The sequence below is a fragment of the Lissotriton vulgaris genome, chromosome 6 (genome assembly GCF_964263255.1).
Source record: "Lissotriton vulgaris chromosome 6, aLisVul1.2, whole genome shotgun sequence".
In the NCBI taxonomy this organism is placed as follows: domain Eukaryota; kingdom Metazoa; phylum Chordata; class Amphibia; order Caudata; family Salamandridae; genus Lissotriton; species Lissotriton vulgaris.
In genome coordinates this window covers 1,531,630,775-1,531,640,352 of record NC_141694.1, presented here as the reverse complement: position 1 = coordinate 1,531,640,352, position 9,578 = coordinate 1,531,630,775, and positions in this window count along the sequence as shown.

Here is a 9,578-nt window from a genome sequence, read left to right as displayed (position 1 = left end):
GAGTGAGGGTGAGGGGTTGAGGGTGAGTGAGGGTGAGGGTGAGGGGTTGAGGGTGAGTGAGGGTGAGGGGTTGAGGGTGAGTGAGGGTGAGGTGTTGAGGGTGAGTGAGGGTGAGGGTGGGTGAGCGTGAGGGAGGGGTTGAGGGTGAGGTGTTGAGGGTGAGTGAGGGTGTGGGTGAGGGGTTGAGGGTGAGTGAGGGTGAGGGGTTGAGGGTGAGTGAGGGTGTGACCATATCCATTCCAGACACTGATAATTAATTGGCGACAAAAGTTATTATTTGACGTGGCATATCTTAATTGCTAGGTTTTTTAATTACTAGTTGATGTTTAATTTTTGTAATCATTTTTTTAAGTATGCACCTCTTAAAAAATAAATAAAAATATTGCTTGTTATGTATTTCCATTTGTAGACCTAGAATAGTTATGGTGCATTGTATGTAGCTTTAAAAAATAAAAATGTAGACTGCTCAATGTATTTCCGTGAATAGATGCAGGTTACCTCCTTCTGTTAAATAATATCCCTTGTTCAGCTTACTATAGTGGCGCGGCATACTATGAAGCAGAGGAGGACTGACTGTCAGAGCCTTGCTCTTTCCTCTCTTGCCAACAGGGCTACTCCAGAATAAGACCACGAAAACCATAATTTGTGAAACATGGCCTTTTGACTCGCAGCCCGGTCAGTGGAGGGGCTCCGCTTTCTGATCCGTAGAGGCTGATGCGCAGTCACTTTCTTGAAGAGGAAATGGGGAATAAAAACTTTACTTTTGCAGTGATGTCGATGAACCTGGCTTGATGTTACACTGCTGCATTGTGCTGATTTTTTAAGTAAAAACATGCATAGTGAGGAGCACTAATACGGGTTTGAGATGGTGGAAGAGCTGCTTATCTCTTATGGAGATAGATTATCTGGGGGGAGGAAGGGCTCCTAATGGGAAGTGTAGACGGGGAGAAATTGAGAAAAAAAAGCTGAGCAGGGAGGGTGTTATTGCGGCTATCTGTTTGCCCGAGGGGAGGAGAAATGCAGGCCTGAGGCAGAGCACACGCTGAGAAGCTTGTGGGAGGGGGGCTGGGCTGCCTTTGATCTGGTAATGCGAGGCAGGCAGGCAGGGGGCTGGTGGCATTGTGCACGCGCTTTTTAGGGCTTGCGCTTGCGCAATGACCTAAAAAGCACATGCACTTGAAGAAATCGCCAGTGGAATCGCCAGTGGTGGATCAACACTGGATAAGCCGTAATAGAGCTTCGCCAGCGATGCGCAGAAGCGCATCAACAGGCGAGCCCTAAAAAGTCTGGGGGTAAACCCACTGAAAAAGCCAAGTCTAACAGGGAGCAATTCACAAAACTGTCTGCCAGCTACACCTAGTCATGTGACACAGGATCAGGCTGCAGGCACCAAATTGCCAGGACAGGAAAATGCCAACTTTCTAAAAGTGCCATTTTCAGAATTAGTGTCACAAGTCCAACTTTATCATTAAATAGGGCTTTTAATGGCAATTTGTAGGCACCCATCAAAACTGTCCACCTGCTCCTAATTGGAAGTTACATCTCATTGAATGTAATAAAATAACTCCAAATGTGATCTTATGAGAGAGGTAGGCCTTGCAGGAGCGAAATATGAAGCTAGTAGTTTTTTACTAACAAGACATGTCAAACTTAAAAGTACATGTTCTACTTTTTAAATACACTGCACTCTGCCCTATGGGCCGTTCAAGGCCTATCCTAGGGGTGCCTTACATGTATTAAAAAGGAAGGTTTGGGCCAAGCAAAAGGTGTATTTTCCAGGTCAAAATGACAGTTTAAAACTGCACACACAGGCTGTAATGGCCGGCCTGAGGCATGTTTAAAGGGCTGCTTAAGTGGGTGGCACAATCAGTGCTGCAGGCCCACTGGTAGGGACTTACAAGTAAAATAAATAGGCCAATTGGGTGTGAGCCAATTCTACCATGTTTTAAGGAGAGAGCACAAGCACTTTAGCACTGTTTAGCAATGGTAAAGGGCACATTGACATAGTCCTAAAGCCAGCAAAAACGAAGCCAGCAAAAAAGGTGGGTTGCAGGCAAAAGTTAGGTATGAACCATGCCAAGGCTAACAGTATTAAAGTATGCTTTACGCACATGTTAATGTAAAGATTTAAAGAACTTCCGGTAGAAATTATACGTTACAGTTACTAAACAGGACTAACAACTTGGAATATCCAGAAAAACTTCTAGGATTAGGAGATCCCCTTTAGATAACTCCATAATACAGCCCATTATGTTAGAGAGCTCAACAATGGTCCAGTGGAGAGAAAAAGTGTGCAAACCATTGAAACACAAAATGCAAATGCCATAGAGACACCAAGCAGGAGTAAGGATGAGGGGAAAATAGGGACTACAATGGCAAAATGTAGAGTAGAAATAATGAATGAATGAATGAACCGAATCTTATCATGCGCAAACTTAGCCCCATGGGCGTCAAGGCGCCTAAGTCAAATATATCAGCAGAATCCCCCCATATATAAATATATATATATAAATAAAAAGTCAATAATGTTGCTTTGGTAGCATGAAGCATATGGTGTTATTTAGTAATTGTCCTTCTGCCAAAGGAAGATTTAATTACTGCAAAAAGACAATTTTTCAAGGGCCGGCAAAGGAAACATTCAAGAGCAGTTTAAATGTTATGCATAATGGATAAACCTATTGGGCGAGAAATGAGGAAGAAAGTATGATGATGTGGAAGGGTTAGTAGTATGAGATGATGCCTCTGTTAGGATAATGCTGCTGCAACCAGGCCTATGATGATTGTTTTCAGTCCACGGAGGACCTGGCCTGGCGGTTCGGGCTAGACTGATCCCAGGAGGAGCAGTGTCAAGACTGATTTGCCTTTCTCTGGGTCCAATCTGGGGTGGCAAAGTGAGCAAAAGAACAATGGATTATATGTCAGGACCAGAGGCTTCGGATTATGCTTTTCCTTTCTTCCTCTTTATTTAATACAAAACTCACAGCAGCCCAAAAAAGCTCAAAAAATGCTTGTATATCCCAAAATAAAGGGAACAGCATTAAACTAGGACACAAATGCAGTTTCCAAATGTTCCAGACTACAAATCCCATGAATCCATATGGGTAGTGTCCAACATTAGTCCTTTAACAATGTCCATGATAGGTAGATAGGACGTCCATCTTGTGCCAGCTTCCTCTTTCTTCGCTGCTTCCCAGCCAGTTAAGTTGTTTATTCCTGATCTCTTTGCTTGAACACTGACTTTGTGTCCTGTTGTGATTTTCGCTGTCATTGCGCTATGGGGGGGCTCTGTGGGGCTCCATTGTGCTGTTATTGATGTTGTTTTGCCTCCACAGGGCCCGGTTCCTTGCGGTGCATGTTGCCGCTAGGGGGAGCTGCGGCGTCTTGTTGCTCCTCAGTGTGGTTTCTCCTCACAGAGAGGAGCCGCGCTGAGAAGCGAGACGCACCGGAGCCTTGCCCTGCCGCCTAACCCAAACGCCCATAGATTCTTGGTCTGTACTTGCCCCCATTGCTTTTACGCCCCGCACGGGGTCCGTATAGCGGGTTTTACCGCCACGAGCGCCTGCGGGCGTTTTTTCAGCACTGTAGAGAGGTTTCAACCACATTGGGCCTGGGAGCCGATTCGAGGTATTTAGAGGGTGCGTGTGGCAGCGCGCTGGGAGGCGGCTAAGACCCCGTCTTTTTGAGAGGGTCTGCACGCTTTTAAGGACTGTGCTGCCTTGACTTCCAGTTTTTTGGCCTGCAGCCTCCCCAAACCAAGTGCTGTTCTCAACAGCCTTCCTCAGCCTCATTTCTCTCTCTATATATGTATATATATATATATATATATATTACCTACTGGCGGTCGCCAGTAGGTATATATAGTTAGGATTTTTTCTCTATGGGATTTTTGAAAATTCTATGTCTAATAACTTTGGCGTTTGTGGACGGAATTGGCTGAAATTTTCAGGAAAATGGAACATTTTGTTTCTGAGCAGCACCTGACAATTTGGGGGGGTTTCATCAAGGGGGGGCCGAGAAAAAAGGGGGGTCCCAAAACACGTTTTTCCCATGTTAATTTCCATAGGGCGGTTGGCCTCACTTTTAGCTCGAATGGCTGAATGGATTTGCACGAAACTTGGCAAAATTGTAGGGACTGTTAGCCCGATGTGCCTTTGATAGGTCTCAATACATGTGCTCCAGTGGATTTTGAGTAATTTAGGTTCAAAAAAAGATATATATCTGGGCGGAGCCTAACCACACATCTGATCTGATTGGCTGTCAGCACTTCATACAAGAAGTGTTGGCAGCCATCTTGGGACCAATATACATGATAGCACCTCATTAAAAAGCATTGTAGTTAATAGAGGGTTTTAGGACTTTAATTACATTATAAATCATTTGTTGATGGTACCATACTCGTTTTAGGAATTGTGGAGGGTTCTAAGGTGATTTTACCATGTGAAAGAACCTTCTGCTGTGATATCATGAATATTGTTTGAAAGAAAACTAATATCTCATGATTTTCCCACAGTGGTTTGGAAGGGGATCTATAAGCTAAACTGAAAGCATATTTTCTGTAAATTCACATTATCTTTCTCAGTCATGTGAAAATGAAGTCTGACATTCTCAGTAAAACATGTACATCCAACAAGGACAGAGACTGTCAGTTGATTCCTTTGTGTTCTACTGCAGCCTCCTAGAGTGTTCTAAAGAACAACTAGAGCGCTAACAGTCCTACTTATTACAAAGGTATGGCACACCTGAAGCCATCTTGATTGGAATAAAGTGGTAACTCTTAAAACATTTAATTTAAAAAGAAACAACATGAGGGGGTATATTTTGCCATAGAAAGTATGATTAGTGCTGCAGAATGAAAAATTAGGGCACATTTTGAGTGACTTCTCAAATCCTTTTCTATTTCATTAAAACATTCTGACATGCAGTCTCCCAAAATGGCCACCAGAGACAAAAGAGCCCAAATGTAGCCCAAATATCACCCAGATGTAGCCCAAGTATAGCCCAATGACAGAATGTCCCAGAGTGTTCTAAAGAACAACTAGAGCGCTAACAGTCCTACTTATTACAAAGGTATGGCACACCTGAAGCCATCTTGATTGGAATAAAGTGGTAACTCTTAAAACATTTAATTTAAAAAGAAACAACATGAGGGGGTATATTTTGCCATAGAAAGTATGATTAGTGCTGCAGAATGAAAAATTAGGGCACATTTTGAGTGACTTCTCAAATCCTTTTCTATTTCATTAAAACATTCTGACATGCAGTCTCCCAAAATGGCCACCAGAGACAAAAGAGCCCAAATGTAGCCCAAATATCACCCAGATGTAGCCCAAGTATAGCCCAATGACAGAATGTCCCAGAGTGTTCTAAAGAACAACTAGAGCGCTAACAGTCCTACTTATTACAAAGGTATAGCACACCTGGAGCCATCGTGATGGGAATAAAGTGGTAACTCTTAAAACATTTAATTTAAAAAGGAACAAAATGAGGGGGTATATTATGCAATAGAAGGTATTATTAGTGCTGCAGAAAGAAAAATTAGGGCACATTTTGAGTGACTTTTCAAATCCTCTTCTATTTCATTAAAAAATTCTGACATGCAGTCTCCCAAAATGGCCACCAGAGACAAAAGAGCCCAAATGTAGCCCAAATATCACCCAGATGTAGCCCAAGTATAGCCCAATGACAGAATGTCCCAGAGTGTTCTAAAGAACAACTAGAGCGCTAACAGTCCTACTTATTACAAAGGTATGGCACACCTGAAGCCATCTTGATTGGAATAAAGTGGTGACTCTTAAAACATTTAATTTAAAAAGGAACAAAATGAGGTGGTATATTTTGCCATATGAATTATGATTAGTCCTGCAGAAAGAAAAATTAGGGCACATTTTGAGTGACTTCTCAAACCCTCTTCAATTTCATTAAAAAATTCTGACATACAGTCTCCCAAGATGGCCACCAGAGACAAAAGAGCCTAAATGTAGCCCAAATATCACCCAGATGTACCCCAAGTATAGCCCAATGACAGAATGTCCCAGAGTGTTCTAAAGAACAACTAGAGCGCTAACAGTCTTACTTATGACAAAAGTATGGCACACCAGAAGCCATCTTGATTGGAATGAGGTGGTAAGTCTGAAAACACTCAATTTAAAAAGGAACAACATGACGGGGTTAATTTTGCCATAGAAAGTATGATTAGTGCTTCAGAAAGAAAAATTAGGGATCATTTTGAGTGACTTCTCAAATCCTCTTCTATTTCATTAAAAAAATTCTGACATGCAGACTGAAACATGCACTTTGAATACCAGCAGCAGACGTCCCTGGTGAGCAGTAGCTACTACAGTGATCTAATGTGCAACTAGAGTGCTAACATTCAGAATTTATGGCAAATGTGTGACACATCTGAATGCCTTCTTGATGGAACCAAAGTAAACAAGCATTGAAAATGCAATAGATCTCGCCCTCGTTTAAGTTAAAGCCATTCTGTTTGTAATGAGGTGGCTTTTTAGCTTTGCTTTTATTAGTGTTTTTTCAACTTTCATGTAAATAACATGCATCTGTATGCATATAAGTATATGTATGCATGCATTTATGTTTGTATTTATATAGATATACAGATGATATATGTTTATATATGTATGTATATATATATATATTCACTGAAAAAACCATAGGCTATAGACCATATATAGTTAGGAATTAGCATTTACAAAACCTTGAAAATTCACTGAAAAAACCATAGGTTATAGACCATATATAGTTAGGAATTAGCATTTACAAAACCTTGAAAATTCACTGAGAAAACCAAGGTTATAGACCATATATAGTTAGGAATTCGCATTTACAAAACCTTATTTTACTCACACAAAACCATTGAAATTCCATATATAGTTAGTTGCACTAACTATATATCGCGCACCCGCAATCCACTGCTGATGATGTCACATATTACATCATTCATGACATGGTCAGTGACATCACTGATGACATCACTGATGACATCTCAAATGACATCACTGATGACATCTCAAATGACATCACTGATGACATCACTGATGACATCTCATTTGACATTACTGATCACATCACTGATGATATCATTCATGTGATAATACGATGAACCTCTTCAGACTCTAATATAACCTTAGATACAATCAGTGTAAACAGACACTCACAGACTGTCACTCATCCATGGAGTTACTCACACACCTAGTCAGTCATGCAAAGAATCAATCACACCTCCATTTCCTCAACTATACAGTTATACAAACTTTACTTATTCAAACATATACTAACACATATTTACTCTCTTATACAATCCCTGATACAAGTTCACAATGATCCATACAGCCACTCACACATTCACTGGCTCTTATGCACAGTTATTTATATATGTCAACTCTCACATGTACTGTGTTTTACATATGTACTTACTTTGACATGTAGCACTGAGATATCCATTCACTCACCAATACACTCATGCACACAGTCAACCGCCCATACAGCTGTTTCCACATGCACTTTTGAAACCATACATCTAGTGAATCAACTGCTCACACACACATCTATGCACAGAGTCATACACCTCCCAGCCACCCACACACACACTCAGTCTCCCATACAAATACTTGGGCAACCAATCAATAACCCATATAGTTACTCATATAGCTACTTATCAACACATGCAACAGTTTACAGAACAACAGACATAATGATGCACAAATTAAGACAGTTTAGTCACTAACTCATGCACTCAGTGAGACACATTTAATCACTCACTCATACAGTCAGTCATGCACCTACTAAATCCTTCATCCAGACACTTATACATCCACTCATTCTTCAATATGTAAGACATATTTTAACTTTACAGAAACATACAGTCACTGGATGTTGTCATCAGTGATGTCATCAGTGATGTCATTTGAGATGTCATCAGTGATGTCATCAGTGATGTCACTGACCATGTCATGAATGATGTAATATGTGACATCATCAGCAGTGGATTGCGGGTGCGCGATATATAGTTAGTGCAACCAACTATATATGGTATTTCAATGGTTTTGTGTGAGTAAAATAAGGTTTTGTAAATGCGAATTCCTAACTATATATGGTCTATAACCTTGGTTTTTTCAGTGATATATATATATATATATATATATATATATATATATATATATATATATATATATATATATATATATATATATATATATATACATATATATTTACCTGTTACCTGGAACTGCGGATACAACCGCTGACAGGCATGGAACCGCAGGGCATTTACGAGGAGGAGGAGTTTCAGTATCTCAATGACGATGAATTCTACAATGCGGTGGACAGCTCTATCTACCGCTGTGTCACGGAGATAGTAGGCCCCATGGAGGAGCCCCTGTCCACCCGCATTGTAGAAGAGTGCGTAAAGTTGGCGCAGGCACACTTAGGTACGCCGGGTGATAATCCAACTCCCATGGGAGAGGAGCCCCCTACCCCGAAAAAGCCCTGCAGGGAGGGTGTCTCCGCGGGAGCGCAGGGTGTGGACAGGGATGCCTTTGAGTGTTTGCGCAACGCTTTTTTGGCCAAGGCGACCATTTCCACCGCTGCACCACGGCCGGGCCCTGAACCCTCGGGTTCTTTGGGTACGGCTCCCTCGTCCCCTGGAGGAATGTCACCGGCAGACACTGATGACGACGAGGAGTCGGTGCGTTCTTGGCGGCCGTCCAACTCCGCCGTCGAGTTACCACAGGACAGTTTGGGTATGTTGGACTCAGATGAAATAATCCATCCTCGGTCTGCAGCTTCGACCCCTGGGGACAAGGTGGCAAAGTTTGTGGCAGGACGCCTCCACAAACTCTTAGAAAAAGGAGGCGAGGAATTGTCTGCGTAGGGAGTGCCCACAGCCCACGTTGGAGGGAAAGGTGGCTATGACACCAGAGTTAGATTCAAAGATGGCCACCTTTCTTGTGAAGTTTGTAAAGGACCCCCGCAAAGGCATTGACCATTCCTGGTGCTCCTGTCAGGATAAGTTACTGGATGCAATAGGGCCCATCACTAAACTCCTTGACATGGTGGCTGAAGCGAAGGTAAGGGGTTCCACAATTTCTCCGGACGTCCTTTCGAATTGGGCGCAGAGGGTGGTCATCTTCTTGGGGGACGCAAATTGTGCCCTCTCGACCAAACGTCGGCGATCACTTCTGATCAAACTAGACCCAAAGTTGAGCGATTTGGCCTCCTCCGAGGCTGGGGCGGTGGCCCAAGGGGGTCTCTTCGGAGACCCCTTGATTAAGGAATTAGGTAAATTTGTTTCAACCTTTACCTCCCTGGACAAGGCCCAGTCCAGTATAAAGAGGGTCTTTCAGCAATGTTTCTATTGAGGGGCCTGTCGCACTAGGATCCACGCGACCGGCCGTGGCGGTCAAAACTATACCAACAAGGGTCAAGGATCCGGGTGAGGTCAATACAACACCTCTGCCAACTACACAAATTTTTACCCCACCAGAGGCCAGAGCTTCAGAGGTTGAGGTGGCTTCAAGAACAACTCCGGCACCACCAATACCAGCGGTAACTGTTATCACTGC